Here is a 17,336-nt window from a genome sequence, read left to right as displayed (position 1 = left end):
GCCGGTGGCCTACTCACTGAGCCACAGGCGCCACTGTGTGATCCAAATTCTTGAGAGAAAAAAATGTCACCTCCCTGCCAACAGTCTGGTGTCCTCTCAGCCAGATTGACTTGAAGTGAGAAAGCCAGGTCAGTTAGCCTCCTAGGTCTGCACCTGCCAGGGCCCTGAGGATCCTCCTCATTAAGATATAAGGGACAATGAGAAGGACAGGCACGCTGACCATTGCAGAATGATGACATAGGGCATTTTAACAAATACATAACTCTTACATAGACCAGGATTGCATTCTTTTCCTCTAGTCAATATGCAAGGGAGGTCAAGTCAAAGATAGTCTTTCTTATTGTGCTACTACTCTTCCTTTGATTTATTAAAAAAGTATTGACCTTTTGGGGGTGAGACCTAATTTTATAGGAGGGACTTTACCTAACAAATGGAATCAATGTAAACTGGTTCTTTGTACGCTTGATGAATCCCCAACAATAAAAAAAAAAAAAAAGTATTGAGAACACAGGACCTTGGTCCTGTTTAGGTGCAGAGGATACTTTTGTGACCAAATTAGACAAAGATACTTGCTTTTGAGGAGCTTGCATTTTAGGGGAGAGATACAGAAAGATGGATAATAAACAACAAAAACAATAAATAAGTACATTAGGTGCTGTGTTACAAAGTGATTATTTCTGTTGCGGGGTGGGGTGGGAATATGTTAGGGTTAAGAAGATCAAAAATGCCAGAGGGGTGGATTGCAATTTAAATGGTGTGACCAGATCTCATTGAGAAGATGACATTTGAGCAAAGATTCAAGGTGCAGATATGTGTTGGGAGAGCATTCTAGGCAGAAAGAACCGTTTATGCAAAATCCCCAAGGATGGGGGAAATGCCATTGTTACTAGAATGGGGAGTGAGGACAGGGCCTTATGGCTATGGAAAGACTTTGTAAAATCTTTGGAAAGACTTTGGTTTTTATTCTGAATGAGATGGAAGTCAAGGTGAGGTTGTAAACAAAATAATTTAACTTATTTTTTTCATTAATTATTTGTCTTAATCTTCTTATTATGGAAATTTTAAACAAAAATAAAACAGACAAAATGGTATAATAAACCCCCATGTGCCAATCAAATAATTTTATAATTATCAACTCATCCATATTTTATAAATATATTCCCCATTCACTTTCCCTTCTCCCTGAATTCCAGATATATTGCCATTTAATCAGTAAACCCTTTAGTTACATAATGTCTTTTGATTGAGATATAATTTTCAGTAAAGTAAAGCTTCATGAATATTTTCATATGAATATACCTTTGAGACCACCATTTGGATCAGAATATAAAACATTTCTTCTATTACTTAAGATTTACTTGTTAATTCTCAATTCATAATCCCACTGCTGCTATCTACATTATTCTGAAAGCTATCATCACAGGTTAGTTTTGCCTGTTCTTGAATTTCTTGTAGAAGGAATCATATAATATGTAGTCTTTATTGTCTGGCTACTTTAGCTCACAGTTTTGTCTGCAAAGTTCATTGATGTAATTGTATATAGCAGAAGTTTGTTATTTTCTATTGATGTATAGTATTTTACAAATTGGGTATACCACAATTTATCTATTCTGTTGACAGTTTGGTTGTTTCCAATTTGGAGCTGCTATGAATTTCTTGTATATATCTCTGGCAGACATATGTTCTCATTACTCTTGGATATATACCTAAGAGTATTGCATCTACGAGTGTGATTGCTGAGTCATAGGGTTGGCAAATATTTAGCTTTAGTAGATATTTTCAAAGTAGTAAAACTGATCTGCCACCCTGGAATAGATCCACATCCTCACCAACACTTAGTATTATTGTTTTTTTTTTATTTTAGCCATTTTGCTGGGTATGGGAATTTGTACTTAAATAAGGAGTAACATTATTGAACATATTTTTTGAACATATTTTTATATACTTCCTGGCCATTTGAATTAATCTTTTATAAAATATCTGTTTAAGCATTTTTCTCATTTAAAATATGTTTGTTTTACAGTTCTTTTTATGTTTTAGAAACAAAATCTTTATTGGATATTTGTATCATGACTATCTTTTTCTAGTCTATAGTTTGTCTAATAACTTTCTTAATAATTGTTTTGAACAAAATTCTTAATTTAATAAAATCTAATTTTTCCCCTTAATGATTATATTGTCTGGCTTTTACATTCAGGCATATAATCTACCTAGAATTATTTTATGAGGTAGAAGTCAGAGTCAATTTTTTTCATAGAATGTGCGATTGCTTAAACATCATGTTTTGCAAGGATTATTCTTTCTCCACTAAATAGCAGCAACTGGCTTCCCTTCACTTCCTTTTTTTTTTCATGCTCTCTCTCTTTCTCTCTCCGTAAATCAAGTGATCACATATGTGTAGGTCTATCCAGTCTACCTATTCTGTCCCACTGATCTATTTGTTTACATTTTTACCCATACTTCACTGCTCTAATCACTATAGCTTTATAGTAGGCCTTGAAATCTGATAGTGTGAATTCCTCTAACTTGTTTACTCTTCTTAAACATCATCTTCATTATCCTAGGTTCTTTGCATTTTCATACATTTTAGAATCACCTTGTCAATTTCCAGAACACAATCTTGCTGGGATTTTGATTGGGAGTTAATTGAACCTATAGATCAATTTGGCAAAAACTGGAATCTTAATGATATTGATCTTCCATTCATTGTACATGTAATATTTTTCCATTTATTTTGGTTTTATTCAATTTCTCTTTGCAATGTTTTATAGATTTTTGTGTAGAGGTTTGCACATCTTTTGTTAGATTTTTATTGGGTATTTGCTAATTTTTGATTCTATTGTAAATGGTACTTTTTCATTTACTTTTTCAATTTTTTTCTGTAAATACAGACATGCGAATACAATAATTTGATTTGTGTGTTCACTTAGTATCCTGCAACCTTGTTCAACTCACTTACTGATTTAATAGTTTGTAGATTCTTTGGGTGAATTTTAATATATACTACTACATATTATGTTATCTATGAGTAAAAGAGTTTTACTTATTCCTTTGCTCATTATCACCTCCGTGCATTGCTAGGATCTTCAGTACAATTGTTGGAAAAAAAATGGTTATAGTGGACATCTTTATTTTGTTCCTGACTTTAAAGGAGAAAGAATCCAATATGTCACCACTGAGTATGGTGTTAGAGGCATGGTTATTATTATTATTATTATTTCTTTGTTGAAGAATTTCCTTTCTGGATGGATGCAGTGGCTCACACCTGTAATTCTAGCACTCTAGGAATCCAAGGTGGGAGGATCCCTTGAGCTCAGGAGTTCAAGACTAGCCTGAGCAAGGGCAAGACCGTATCTCCACTAAAAATAGAAAAATGAGCTGGGCATTGTGGCAGGTGCCTATAGTCCCAATTACTCGGAGGCTAAGGCAGGAGCATTTCTAAACCCAGGAGTTCAAGGTTTCTGTGAGCTAGGCTAACAGCAGGGAACTCTAGTCTGGGTGATAGATTGAGACTCTGTCCCCTACCCCCCAGAAAGAGAATTTCCTTTCTATACCAAGTTTAGTGAGAGGTTTTCTTTCTTTCTTTCTTTTTTTAAATTAAGAATTGGTTTTGGATGGCCAGGTACAGTGGCTCGCACCTCTAATCCTAGCAATTGGGGAGGTAGAGACAGAAGCATACCTTGAGGCCAGGAGTTTAAGACCAGCCTTAGCAAAATATTGCAACCATGGCTCTACATAAATAAAATACAATATTTAAAATAATTAAAATAATTTAAAAAAATAAATAAAAAAATAAAAAATTAAGTAGGTGTGCAAGGATTATCGATTTCTTGCACACCTACAAGAAATCAGGTGTGCAAGATTCATGTGCAATACCATAGGCATGCCTATAGTCCATCTACTTATTTGAGAGTCTGAGGCATGAGGACTGCTTTAGCCCAGGAGTGGGAGGCTGCATTGAGCTATGATCATGCCCCTGCATTCCAACCAAGTGACAGTGAGACCCTGTCTCTAAAAAATAAAGAAGAAATTAGTTTTGAATTTTATCAAATAATTTTCAGCATCTGTTGAGATGATTATGTGATAGTCTTTGTTATTCTGTTAACACAATGAATTACACTGATGAATTTTCAAATATTAAATATTTTCTGACTTGAAAAAAGATTTCTCTGACTATTATGTTGGAAATAGATTGGAGTGGCCACAGAGAGAAGCAATGAAAGTTATGAAGAAGTTGAAGAGGTTATTGTGATCATCTAGGAGAGAAATGTTGGTAGTTCAGACCAGTATAATAGTGATGAAGATAGTAAGAAGGAGACAAATTGTGGCTGTATTTTGAAATGCAAGGTTTCCAGACATATTTTATATTGAAATATAAGAAAAAACATTAATGAATTCAAGATTTTTGGCTTGAGCAACCTGAAAGAGTTGCAATCAACTGAGATTGGAAAGGATGTACTTAAAACAGATTGAGGAATGAGGAATTAAATTCAAGACGTGTTAAATGAAAATGCAGAGATGTCCAGTAGGCAGTGAGACATGTGGGTCTAGAGTTCAGGAGTAAGGTCTGGACCAAAGATAAAGATTTGAGAATCATTGAGAATTAAATAGGATTTAAGACATAGAGGTGGGATCAGTTCATGAAGGGAAAAGGTCAACTCCAACATGAAGAGATTAGAGGGCAAAAGAACAAACAGATAAGGAAGTTAAAAGTGAAATAAGTCACTGGGATAGAAAGGGGTAAAAAGAGTGGGCTTTCCAGGAATCCAGTGGGGAACAATGAATAAAGAAGGAAGGTACGCCAAGTCATGCCAAGTCACGCCAAATGCTGCTGGCAGATCAAGTGGGGCTAGGACTTCCAGCACAATTTTTGAAAAATATGGTGGTAATGGACAACATTATTTTGTTTTTGACCTTAGGGGGAAAAGATTTCAATATTTCACCATTGAATATGATGTTAGGTATAGGTTTTTTGTTAAGAAATTTCTTTTCTATTCCTAGTTTAATGAGAGTTTTTCTTTTTTTCTGTTAGGAGTTGGTTTTGGGTGGCCAGGCATGATAGCTCATGCCTATAATCCCAGCATTTTGGGAGGCCAAAGTGGGAGGATTCCTTGATGCCAGGAATTGGAGATCAGCAAGGGCAGTATAGCAAGACCCTGTCTGTACAAAAAATAAATTAAAGAATTTGAAAAGGACTTTTGAAGAGTTTGATATAAAAGAGAGCAAAGAAATGGGGTCAGAGCTAGGGGGAAAGTAGGGTTAGGAGAATGTTTGCTTGAAAGATGGGAGAAATAATGGCATGCTTGTATGCTCATTGTAATGATCCATTGGGAAAAGAAAAACTCATGATGTAAGGGAAGAAAGAATTTCTGGAGCAAACTCCTCGGGTAAATAAAAGGTTTGGAATCTCATACACAAGGAGAATTGGCTTTAGACAGGGAAAAGAAATCAACAACACCACGAGACATTGATGCCTTAGGGACTGAAAATATTTGCAGAGGCAAGATTGGTAAGCTCTTAGGTCCCAAGTATCTCTGACTTTGTCAGATTGGGAATAAGATTCAAATCTCAATGGTTCTGAGCCCTGCTGCTTGCTGTTTAAATCTCAAGCTTTCGCAGATTTATTTTTTCCCAATAGGTTTAGGGACCCAGAGATCCTACTTATACTTATACACACATGAATTCTCTTTATTTGTAGCTATCACAGCTAGATAAATTTAAATATCACACACTCGGCCCTGACAGTTCTGCAGGGGTCAAAGCCAAGGATCTTTTCCCTGTTCTAAAAAATACGTCTTCTTAGTTATGCAAAGGCTCCAGAGCCTGGCTGTTTGTGCAGACTCCTTCTCAAAGGCACATAGCAGATCTGGATCAAGATAGATTCTAGTGTCTAGCTTTGCTACACAAAGCTGAGTGCCCTAGCATTGGGTTTGGCTCATCCTCACTCAAGTGTCCTACTGTGCACTCTCAGTGCTCCATTACGCTGGCTTTCACTGGCCTCCCTGCTCCACACCAAACTAGGGCATAGCACAGATGGAACAAGGGGCAGAGAAAGACACATGTCTTCAGGCATTACTCTATGTGGGCACCAGAAACTAACCAACTAGAGATTTCAGTGCTGTGGCAGCAAAGCACAGGGAGGGGAGGCACAAGGACGTCACATTGTCTCTGGCATCCTGGACCCCCTTCTTGCCACTGCATCAAGCCCTGTCATATACTAGGTTCACCAGCTGTGCTGTTTATAACTGAAGTCCAGGATTGGAGGCTCTATTCAAGTGACTTCTCAGCCTTTATGTAGATCCAGGAAGGGGGTACAATAACCTCACTCGCCCAGCTCCTACTCAATCAATATATATGGAATCAAAGCAAAGAATGCTTAATTAAATGTGTAATGGTGTGGGGCTAAGAAGGCAGTAAGGACCTTTTGACAAGGGCATCTGGACCACGTAAGTGTCTCTTTCCCCAGGACACTGATGTTGTGGGCACTGCCAGTGGCTGCCTTCATGACTTTTTTCCGAGTGTCTTGGCTGACCAACCCACATTTGCATAGGATCTTTTTTTTTCTTTTACTTATGTTAATTAAATCAAAGGTGTGCCAGCAAAGTTTTGCAAAATTTAGAAAGGATTTAACTTAATGAATTCTAGAACTTTTGCATTAATAACCTTTGCAAGGAAAGTATTTTGTTGGCCAAAAAATTGATGAGGCTTGTAAAAATCACTAGGAGAGGGGACTCCGTGTTCCTTGACAGCCCTTGCACGTCTCCTGGGTGAGTCATGACTCTATCAGTGGAATTCAATCCATTTGCTTTAAATGAAATGATCAATCTGCCTTTCTCTGGCCCCCAACATATACATTTATCATAATGTAAATCACAGCATTGGAGCCTCATGACACTGCTGTTACTTGTCAAGGATGACCATGAGCAAGATTCCCAGGAACCTGGCGTTGTGGTCTCTGTGTAGGTCTGGTCTCCGGTCCTTCCCCAGCTGACTCCTGGGAAGACGGCCTTTGCAGAGATGCTTCTCCTCCCAGTGCTCCACAGAGCTGTGGGGAAAGCTGGGCTTCCAGTAGCCACAGACTGGAACACCCATTGCTACTGCTTCTTTTGGTCAAGAGTCCTTCTCCTTTGTACTCTGTGTCCTGACCCTGCTGGCTCAGCCTACGCAGCTCTGCAATTGAGGCGCTGTGGATTGTGACAGCCATTTGCCTGGCATTTCCCAAGTGAACGATTCAGATGGGAGAGCAAAGTGTCTTCCCTTGACATCCACATCCCCGGGACTGATGGTCTGGGTAGTGCATACAACACTCTTCTCTGAGCATTATTTCCAAACATGCCTCTATTTCCATGGGCATAGTAGCAAGAGGCTTTGGAACAAAACCAAGCTGATTCAAATTCCAGTTTTGCCACTGATTCTTTGACATGGGGAAACTCACTTTATTCATTATTATTATTATTAAATCGTAGCTGTGTACAATAATGCATTAATGGGGTACAATGTGCTGGTTTTATATACAATTTGATATGTACAACAAACTGGTTAACATAGCCTTCACTGCACTTTCTTAATTATGTATTAAGATGTTTATATTCTTTATGAGCTTCAATGTTCTCATCAGTAAAACCAGGATAGTAATACCTTCCTCATAATCCTAAAAGAATCTGAGCAGAGAAGCTGGCTCATGGTACAGGCTTAATGAATGTTCATTTCCTTTCTCAAAGAAATTCGAGTCTTCATGAAATTCCAACACCAGGTAGGACCTTGCAGCTCAGTTTTTTCCCTTGGGTGTTGTGAACATGAAGGCTGACCTGTCCAGTGCTGGCCAAGGTGGCAGTGTGGAGAGGACCTCACCTACCCGACCACAGTGCCCCAGCAGAGGCCAGCTCTGACCCAGTCTGTTTGTGGACAGCACAGCATGGCACCCCACATAGAGGAGGTCCTCAGTGAACATTTGTGGAGTGAATTAAGTTCGGTAGGTCTGAAAACTTAGACTTCTATGCCAATGTTTCCATTTAAAGTTATTTGCCCATGTAGAGCCACAATCACAGTGGAGCAATAGTCATCTGGGTGTTTTAAGGTGATGCTTCTTTACATGAGATGATGGTTTTTAGTTAAAGTGGGTTCACAAATCCAACTCAGTTCATCCCCACTATAATCCTGAGAGGCTGTCATGAAACCCAATTCTACTAACAAGGAAAGGCAGCCTGGGCAGGGGGAAAGGGAGGAGAGAGGTCTCCTGTCCAGGGCAGGGATACTGGGCCTTCTCCCAGGCTTTATGGAGAGAAGGCCAGTGTTCTTTTGTTCTGTTCTTCATGCCACCATCAGTACCTGTGTGCCTGTTGGGTGTATTTCTGAAATTCTGATAGGCTATTAGTTCTTAGCTGGGGTTCCACAACCCCTAGGAGACATTTGAAAACATCCAGAGATATTTTCAATTGTCACACCTGCAAGGTGAAATGCTCTGACATCTTAGTGGGGGGAGTTCAGGGGTGCCTCTAAACACAAGGAATTACCCAGCCAAGATGCCAATGGTGCCAAGTCTGGCAAACACAGAAACAGATATAAATATGACTTCGTCAAAAATGAATGAGGAATGTCCCCCCGTGTTTCCTGAGTTCTCTTGAAGAGAATTGTATTCTAAGTATGCACTAAGCGGTGAGATGACCAGAATGTTCCTCTAGATCAGGGGTCCTCAAACTTTTTAAACAGGGGGCCAGTTCACTGTCCCTCGGATCCTTGGAGGGCCAGACTATAGTTTAAAAACAAAACAAAACTATGAACAAATTCCTATGCACATTGCACATATCTTATTTTGAAGTAAAAAAACAAAACAGGAACAAATATAATATTTAAAATGAAGAACAAGTAAAGTTAAATCAACAAACTTACCAATATTTCAATGGGAACTATGGGCCTGCTTTTGGCTAATGAGATGGTCAATGTCTGGTTCCATATTTGTCACTGCTAGTCGTAACAAGTGATGCAAGTGTGCAGCAGTTAGTCCGGACACTGAGAAGAGGAGTCGGAGAGTGCTGTGCACATTCCACACATGCGCACTGCAGCCCAGGACAAGTCAGCTACTAAGCAGGACAGGCAGCGGTGACAAAAACACTCGGTGGGCCGGATAAATGTCCTCGGTGGGCCGCATGTGGCCTGTGGGCCATAGTTTGAGGACCCCTGCTCTAGATAGAAGTGTTGTTTGCTCCTAGATCCCTGGGAACTTCTTGTATTTATATTTTATCTTCTTTTCAATTCATGAACTTTTGTGGGAACAAAAATTAGATGCCAGTTCTTCTCATGTCTCCCCAGAGAGCGATGAGCACTCCAGAGCCCTGCAAAGGCACGGAGTGAGGAGCAGATAGGAGAGCTTTGGGGAGCCAGAACCAGGAAGAGCTAGTGCCTGATCAGGTGTGAGGGCTGAGATAAGAGGAATCTTGGATGGCTCCCAGCAATAGGGTAGCTGTGTGTGGCACCATTCATGAGAGGGGAAGCTTGGAGGAAGAGCAGTGTTTACCCATGACAATGAGGGAGGTGGGCGCTAAGGTGAAGGTGTCCAATGTGACAGATGGGAGTTCAGTCATGGGCAAAACCAGCTTGCTCAGGAGAATATGGAGGAAGAAGCTGTCGAGATTGAGCTCCAGGGCATCTGCACATTTCACAGGAAGCCTGTGAGGACATGAAGGAAGGACGCCCAGGGGCTGAGAATGAGAGCAATGGTGGTCACTGAAATCACATTTCAAAAGCAAGGAAGTGGTCCCCCAAGGTCATTACCACAGAGAAGTCAAATAACACGGAGCCCAGCTGGTCCTTATGAGGTCTGTCAGCAGGTGCTGTTGACAACACCAGGCTGAGATATTTCGGTGGCAACTGCAGAGGGTGATGGGGTGAAGCAGAGCAAGGACACCAGAAATCTGACTGCAAGAAGTTACTGCTTTTTGAAATGACTTTTTAAAAAATATCCATAAATCCAAGGTGCACAACAGGAAATCCTGAAATGGCTTGCTTGATAAAGAATAGAATCCCTGCAAGTAGGAAACTCCTGTGTAGACAATTTAAAAGACAAATCTGTTTTAAATTCATAAAATGAATTTCTTTATCAAGAAAGTAATATGTCAGGAGTTGTTTATACATTTCAGAAGTTCTAACCACTGGTGTGCTCTGTGACAAGGCTTACAATAGCTAGGAACTTATTTATCTATTAAATTCCCTCAGAATACACTTCGTATCTTTTTTGAAGGCAAAACTTCCAATAAATGTATTTGTCAATGAGTAGTGTAGTTTATGGACACTTGACAGCAAAATATCCGAATTTCAAACCAGTAACCTTTGTAGTATCAGATCTTCATATGTTTTTATATGTTGTTTTGAGTTTCATAAGTTCACATAAATTTACCTTCCCATCTCATGAGAGTAAGGCTCATATTTTGTGTGGAACAGCAAATATCAGAATTCTCTCTCAAATTTAGAGTTCCTAAATTTTTATAAAAATTCCAAAGGTAATATTTTCTTTAGAACTAGGACATGTGTTAATATTTCAGGTGAAATCTTGCTAAAAAGTGGTATCAAAATATCAGAGAGTTGAGGAGAGAAATCTCATACTTGGAAGCGACTTAAATGAGCTCAATTCCAATTACACTGTTTCCTACTGAAGTGTCACAGAAGTCTCCAGGAGGAAGGTTGCTTTTGAACTAAAATTTGAAGAATGACAGGCATTTTGGGGATGAAAGGACCACCCACATGAAGAGAGTGGCATAAGCGGAAGCCCGGGGTCTGGGATATAAAAAGCCAGTCGAAAAAGAGTAATTTAAAGGATAGTGCTTATGAAGAAAAGTAGTCGGAGGGAGGAGATAAGACTAGAAAGGGTGATTAATATCCGAGTTTTGAGAACATGGGTTAGGCTTTGGATGTTTAAGAAGTCTGTGTTTAGTAGGGTGAGAACCAGTTTACTTAAAACTATTTTTGAAATCTCAGCCAAATTATGAAGTCTAACCTCACACCGCCTGATGAATTAGCAAGAAGCAGAATCCAAAAGGGGTAGTTAAATTCTGGCTCTGGCTCACAGGAGGCAGGAAGATGGGGGAGTCAGGCAGCCACAGTCCGTGAAGGGCTCAATGTACTACCAGGTGGGTGGGGCCATGCTGGGCTGCAAGGGGCAGGTGTGCCCTGTGGAGTGGTTAGGGTGGTGGTGCCAGTAGCTTCACCCTGAGCCCAGCCTGACCTGGCTGTGGCTTCCTAGTGTTGGCCCAGCTTTTCTTCCACATGCCCTGAATACCCTGGGGGACATGTGCTTTCCTGCTGGTATCCATCACCCTAACTTGAACTTGGCTCCTCCTCTGGAAACAGAGGTTTCTCTGTGAGGTAATGCTGACTGGTAGGTTTTAAAACATTCTCTGGGGCCATTTTTATGGGAACAGAAAGAGTTGTTGAGAGGTTAAGTATAAGTTGAGGAAAACCAATAAATTGGATTCTGAGGTAGGTATTTATTATTGTTTTGTCTGCCTGCTTTCTCTTTTACCCTTCTCTAGCATCCCCTTTCCTTGGGGGAAATGTCTATTTTTCTATTTCTTGTGGTTTTAGAGGGACTACCACTTGTGTTCTTTTCCACTGAGCCACAGGTGTGGGCACAGTTACCAGAGTCTGGCTAATCATGGTGTCTCATCCTCTAGACCACAGTGATTGGACTAAGATGTGGGCATGTGATGGAAGCAGGACCAATCAGAGTCCTGGAATTTTCTAGATCTGTAGGATGATGCTTAGAAGGTGCATCTACGATTGCTCTTTGGTTAGAGAGAATGAGAATGGGATTGTCACACTGAAAGAAGCAGAGTGGAGAGGGAGGGAGACCTGGTAACTTCCCTTTGAATTCCTAGCTCTACTGTACTGGGCCCTCTCCCCACTAGCACTTTCTTTTTTGCTTGAGTTAGTTTGAGTTGTGTTTTTGGTCACTTAGGTGTGAGTCCTGATTAATATCAAAATTGTTTCTTTACGTTTGTTTTATGATTGGCTGCACCTTTACAACGTTCTGTGTTCTGGACAACCAGTAAAGCCTTCTGAAGGTGGGAGCCTTCATTTAAGCTTAGAGAGATACACTTACAGATGTGACATTTTTCCTGCATCCCTTAGCTTTGTATTCTCTAGTCCTTGGAGTTATGCATTTCTGAGGAAACCTCAAATTACTCTTTGGGTTTATTTTCACAACAAGGAAAATAGATTTTGCAGAGTATTTCTGAAAAGCTAGATGAATACTGTAGTAATATCATACATTAACTACTAAAAAGAAAAGTGGTCCAAAGAAAAGGCATTATCTCTTAGAGTATCATTAAGGTATTTCATTTTATAGCAAATGAGATGCAGTTTCACTTACGTTTAAAACACTGCAAGTGTATGTGTGTATGAAAATTTGCTATAGAAAACAGGGCAACTTAAACCCATTACAAAGTCTTAGATATTTATATTAGGAAAATATTTCACCTGCATGTGTGTGTTTGTATATTATAAAGTGTGCTAATAATATACTTCTTGGTCAGGAGCATTGCTGCTATCCAAACTCATGCATGCTCAGCTGTGACTAAGTTGGGGCTAATTAAAGGGGGAGCCAGGAAAGTCCATGACTTGAGGCCATCTCACCCAGACTCACCACTCAAGGTGAGTGATGGGGCCAGGGGCAGAGAGGTGTAGCATCAGAGTGGTCAGGCCCCTGGGATGATGCTGGGGGCTGCAGTGGAGCACTGTGGTTCTGACGGTTCCTCTCTTTGGAGCAGGTCTCTAGACATCAGCCTGCAAGGGTGGCAGGATGCTCTCTGACGCTGTCAGCTTATACCTGGGCAAAGCTGGTTAGCACAGCAGTGAAGAGAAAGTGGGCCAGGGGAAATGAGACAGGACCCAGGGAGCAGTTCTGTCATTATACTACTGGGATCTAGTCATGTCCCTCATGAAGTTGAGTTTGTCATGGTAACTTCAAAAGGTAATCAGCCACCGTGTCTACAAAAGCCTTAGGACAGGATGGTAACTATAACTTGCTATGGTCTGTGGTCTTACAACTGATTTCATGGCCTCAATCAGGATTTGTCCTCTACCTCCTCCACCATGACTCCTCTGGTTCCCTCACCTTGGTGGGTCAAGGCTGCTAGCCTCTGGGATGGCTCTGACCTCCCTCTTCAAGAGGTCTGAGCCTTCCCAAGCCATGGTTGCCCAAATGACCCATTTATAGTTATCTTGGAGCACAGGAAGCCTGGAGAGACACCCCAGGGATCTCTGGGTTCTAGACTCGCTCCTTCCTACCCATGTGGAAGAGTGGCAGCCTAGTTCCTTGTGGCCATCAGGGCCAATTACTCCTGCAGATGGCACAATGCCTTGCCTTGCCAGCTCATCTGATGCTGAACAGTTGTGGCTTCTGGTAGAACTTCACCCATGTCCCCACCTTGGGGTCTGGGGCTGCTTGCTAGCCAGCAGAGCTGTCAGGTCATGAGATAAGGGCCACTGGGGGTGCTGGTGGTTATGCTTTTTCAGTACTGGTCTCCCTGACAGCATAATATGGAGCAGAAAAGGTGGCCAGTAAACTCAGGCTCTCCCTTCCTCTGTGTTCTGTCTCTGCCTCTGTCTTCCTCTCTGTTCTCTGCCTCCTCCAACCCTTGACAGCTCAGCCCCAGTCAGAGGGCAGACGCAGCTATGGAGGGTGTCCTTGTACCCTGTGGCCATCCCAGCTACTCTTTACCTGAGTAGCTGACTCTTCAGGATGCTGAGGACCTTTAGAAAGCGAGGGCAGAGGGAGCCTGTGAGTTTTGCCTGCTTGCGAAGGCAGTGCCCAGAAGGAAGGAAAATTCTAGAACAGAAGGCTCCACCTACAAATTTAGCCAAAGATTACCATTGTTAGAAACTTGAATTTGGCTGAATCTACCCCAAGTGGAACATCACTTCCTCCCTTCCTGCCCCACATGTGGGGAAGTAACAGGAACAGATGGGAGATGCTCCCTCATCCTAAGACCCAGTCTGGGACTCCTCCTCCTCACAGCAGGAGCTCTGCCAGCCATCTGATCAGGCTTCTTTCTCCCTTAGGCCCACACAGCTTGACAGAGGAGGCCCCTTTTATATCCTCCTTAAAACTTTACTAATTTTTTTCTAGGCCCAGCCCAAGTATCATTATCTTTGTGAGGGTCCAGGTGGAATTAATTGCTTGATTCTCAAGTATTCTATGTGCCTTTGATGATATATCTACATTGGAACTAAAGTGCTTTATACTTAATTTAATCCCCATTATAATATTTGAGAGAGTTTATTATTATCCCTATTTTACAGACAAGAAAACTGAGTCATGGGGAGATTAAAAAACTTGCTGGTGACAACACAGCAAGTAATGTCACATTTCAGGACTATGTCCTGTCTTCACGTTGGCACCTCTCAGTGCGTGTCTGTCACATAGCAGCCACAGATAATGCTTTGGATGCTAGCACTTGTTTAGAAGAGCCAGATCAGGCCGGACTCAGTGGCCCATGCCTGTAATCCTAGCACTCTGGGAAGCCGAGAGTGGGTGGATTGCTTGAGCAAGAGTTTGAGACCAGTTTGAGCTAGAGGGAGACTTTGTCTCTAAAAAATAGCTGGGCATTGTGTGGGCACCTGTAGTCCCAGCTACCTGGGGGGTGAGGCAAGAGGTTTGCTTGAGCCTAAGAGTTTGAGGTTGCTGTGAGCTATGATCCATGGCACTCTACTGAGGATATCAAAAAAATAAGAAAATTAGAAGAGCCAAATCAAGTCTGATTTAAGCATAAATTATGAATGGTGCTTTTTCAATTTTTTTATTCCTTTGGTTTTTCTGAGACAAGTTCTTGCTCTGTTGCTCAGGCTGGAGCGAAGTAGCACTATCATAGCTCACTGAATTGCTTGGCCTCCTGAACTCAAGTGATCCTCCTGCCTCAGGCTCCCAAGTAGCTGGGACCTACACATGTGTGTCACCACACCCAGATAATTTTTTTGTTTTTGTTTTTTAGAGATAGGGTCTTGCTATGTTGTCCAGGCTGGTCTCAAACTCCTGGCCTCAAGAGCTCCTCCTGCCTAAGCTTCTCAGACTGCTGGGATTGCAGGCATGAGTCATCATACCTATCCTTGATTGGTGCTTTACAAATAATTCCTCTACTAGGCATATACCCAGAAGACCAAAAATCACATTATAACAAAGATATTTGTACCAGAATATTTACTGCAGCCCAATTCGTAATTGCTAAGTCATGGGAAAAGCCCAAGTGCCCATCAATCCACGAATGGATTAATAAATTGTGGTATATGTAAACCATGGAATATTATGCAGCCTTGAAGAAAGATGGAGACTTTACCTCTTTCGTGTTTACAAGGATGGAGCTGGAACATATTCTTCTTAGTAAAGTATCTCAAGAATGGAAGAAATAGTATCCAATGTACTCAGCCCTACTATGAAACTAATTTATTACTTTCATATGAAAGCTATAACCCAGTTACAACCTAAGAATATGGGGAAGGGGAGAGGGAGGAGAGGAGGGGGGAGGATAGGTGGAGGGAGGGTGATTGGTGGGATTAAACCTAGGGTGAGTCTTACAAGGGTACATGTGAAACTTAGTAAATGTAGAATATAAATATCTTAACACAATAACTAAGAAAATGCCAGGAAGGCTATGTTAACCAGTGTGATGAAAATATGTCAAATGGGGTGGCGCCTGTGGCTCAATGAGTAGGGCGCCAGCCCCATATGCTGAGGGTGGCGGGTTCAAACCCAGCCCCGGCCAAACTGCAACAAAAAAATAGCCGGGCGTTGTGGTGGGTGCCTGTAGTCCCAGCTGCTCGGGAGGCTGAGACAAGAGAATCGCGTAAGCCCAAGAGTTAGAGGTTGCTGTGAGCCGTGTGACGCCACGGCACTCTACCCGAGGGTGGTACAGTGACACTCTGTCTCTACAAAAAAAAAAGAAAAAGAAAATATGTCAAATGGTCTATAAAACCAGCGTATGGTCCCCCATGATTGCATTAATGTACACAGCTATGATTTAATAATAAAATAAAATAAAATAAAATAAAAAATACCAAAGCGGGCCCTTTTGTTTGAAAACTCTCTGGACCTTTCAATCCTCTCTCTACCTCTTTTCTTTCTGGTTTCCCTGTTTATTTCATTCTCTTCTGGATAGAGAACATAAAGGAAGCTTCCAGAGAGAAACAGGTTTGGGGGAGAAGTTGAGGACTTTGCTAAATTAGGTGCTTGGTAAATCCATTGGCTTCATGATTTTCTTCAGGGTTAAATAAGATTCGGCTTCCGGCAAGTGTGGAATAGGGAAGCTATCCGAGCACCTGGTGAGAAATTAAATTCAGACGGGGGAATGAAGTGGAATATGTTTCCCTCAGTCCCATTGATCTTCCTTTCCATCGAGGCGTTTCCTGCAGGCTTCATTTAAAGATGTAGAATTATAGGAATTAGATATGTTACCCTCTCTACAATGATGGCAGGATCATTTGTCAATGAAAAAATTCAATTGTAGTGTTTCTGGAACACTCTTCATGCCTGACTTGTTTCTGAGATATTTTTAATTAGGTTTGAGTCTTTTTTTTTTCTTTTTCCTTTGGACAGAGTCATCAACCCTGTTCCACTGAGCAAAAGGAAAAAGTGAAAGGCAGTTTGACTGTCAGGGAACCCCGAGTGAAATGTAAGGGTCAGAATCTATGCCTGCCCTGTGTGGTGTGGGGCTCCACACCTGTTCCTCACTCACTGTTGCCTCTGCACTGCTGAGGGGAGGGAGTGACACGGTCCACTATGACTGCCTTTCTCACTAGAAGTTTTCTAGGATATGCAGCATCAGAATCGAGGGCTAAGTCATGAGAATTGGAAATGTGCTGATCTGGTAACAGAGGCACGAGTTGTAGGAAATGGTCTCTGTACTTCTGACTCTGTTGTTGAACTCTGGATTGGGAGAAGTAAGTATGTTAGTGTTGAAAATGTCTCCTCGCTTGTAATAAAAGGGAAGGGAATGAATGAAAACATTGCAGCCTCAGAATTGGGTTCCAGTTTAGAACAACAGGTCTGCATTCAGATACGGGCGCACATTTTTCTTTATTTCTCATTCCCTCTTTAAATCCTCTCTTCAGTCTTTAATCCATCCCCTCTTTAATTTTTCTATTCTGAATTGTGTCCTAAGAATCTAGAGCAGATAAAGATGATAGTGTCCATGATGATGGTAATATTGTTAATGATAATCACATTAACATTAATATGAGCTATACTTTATCAAACAGTATGTATTAGACACAGAAACACATTTAATGCTCAAAACAATGCTAGGAAGTAGAAATAATTATTCCTATTTTACAGAGGGGAAAAGTGAGGT

The sequence above is a fragment of the Nycticebus coucang genome, chromosome 9 (genome assembly GCF_027406575.1).
Source record: "Nycticebus coucang isolate mNycCou1 chromosome 9, mNycCou1.pri, whole genome shotgun sequence".
Lineage (NCBI taxonomy): Eukaryota > Metazoa > Chordata > Mammalia > Primates > Lorisidae > Nycticebus > Nycticebus coucang.
The sequence above is the reverse complement of the archived record's forward strand: the minus strand, read 5'-3'. Positions refer to the sequence as shown.